This window comes from Silene latifolia, chromosome 10 (assembly GCF_048544455.1).
Source record: "Silene latifolia isolate original U9 population chromosome 10, ASM4854445v1, whole genome shotgun sequence".
Lineage (NCBI taxonomy): Eukaryota > Viridiplantae > Streptophyta > Magnoliopsida > Caryophyllales > Caryophyllaceae > Silene > Silene latifolia.
The window spans coordinates 128099747-128101537 of NC_133535.1; positions in this window are offsets into that span (position 1 = coordinate 128099747).

Sequence of the window (1791 nt, forward strand, 5' to 3'; positions counted from 1 at the left end):
GATCATTAGGAACCTTCTTTTCCGGTTGCCAAGAAAAAAAAACTAGTTGTAGTAGTAACTCAGGTTGTGTAGACAATCAACTTCATTTTCAAATCCCCTATTAATTACCGTGGTCATTCTTTAGAAATCAACGTCCCCATTTTGTAAGGTTAAAAAATAAAACTCAATTAAGAGAAATATTTTGTCCCACACCAATAAAATTATTTCCTACACAATTGCTTTTATTATGATTTATGTCTTGATTTATCACTTATCTACAATAGATAGGTAGCTATTCAAACACTTGAGAAATATCAACCTTGATGACGTCCTTAGACAAATTAATATCTAGCCATTCGTCAAGAGTAGACTAGTTTTTTTTTTTTTTATACGAAAAGATTCGAAGAGATTATGCTTATAACAAATTCGTTGCCAACATCCACACATAATTTTATACTTTATTCATAATATATAAGATACAGATAATACATTATTTTCGAGCATTTACGAAAGGGAAGATGCATTTCAAAGATGACATAGGTTTAAAATTGCATACTTGAGTTCAAACACTATGCAATCTTTAGTCTTCAAGGATTCTCCAAGTAGTACAGTACGTAAGAACTAAGTAGTAATAAATGGTCTTGAGTCTTGAGTAGGAGTCTTCTACAAATGACTTCTTCAAAATACATTATGCGTAATCATTTAGTAGAGTTGTAATCTTCCGCTTGAGGTTTCACTTCTTTTTGGCTAATATCGTTATTAGTTATGGTAAATCGAGATATTTGGAATTGGATCAAATTCCTTGGTAAAAGATTTTCCTGTACCTTTTAGGTTTTCATCATCGTGGTAAACAGAAATATTTGGTATTGGATCAAACTCTTTTGTAAAAGATTTACCTGCTTGACTATTTTTTGAGTTCACGTCATCATGGTAATAAACTGAAATATTTGGAATTGGATCAAAGTCCTTTGAGAACAATTTGCCCATCATTACTTCTTTGAGATTACCATCGTCCGAAATAATGTTAGGGATTGGGTCAAACTCTTTTACGAAAACGTCACCGACTACTTCTTTAAGCTTGCCATCTTCATGGTAAACAGAAATGTTCGGAATTGGGTCAAATTCGTTAACAAAAGATTCATCCTTTGTATCATCATAGTTTTTGACTCCATTATTACTATGACGTTCTTGAATAAATAGTTTGATTGGTTCGGGGATTGGCTCGTCTTTCATCACTTGTCTCCAATACTCTCCTGGGTCTTTTCTACCATCTATCGGGCTCGCAATCTGTTATTGTATATCGTCAAATGGTTAGAAATTGTATGTATGATACCATGATTTAGGCAAAGGAGTCAAGAAAATTAAAATTATTATAGCATGCAAGACACGTAAATAATTAGAGCAAATTGAAATGGCTAGATCAAAACCCAATAAATCGGGTAATTTTAAAGAATTAGAGGGAATATTTCGTAGTTACATAGACGCTTACCAAGATGAGCGAAAAGAGGAAAATGGCAAAGATTGGGAGAGTAGACTGCATGATTATATTTGTGTGGATCACGGAGTACTAGTTTTAGCTTGCTTAGATATATTTATGTCAAGTACGGAGTAATACTAAAGCTCAAGGCTAGATATATAGTACTCCGTGGTGGGGAAACTAAATAGTAGCAAAGGGAGCATTTCCTACTCCAAATTTTCAGAAAATGGTTCAAATTATCGATTTTGTATATTTAATTTGCTACCCCAAAAGTTTTATATGTGAACCTTATCACAAATATAAAACAATCTTAGAAAAATTTGCTATTCCAAAAT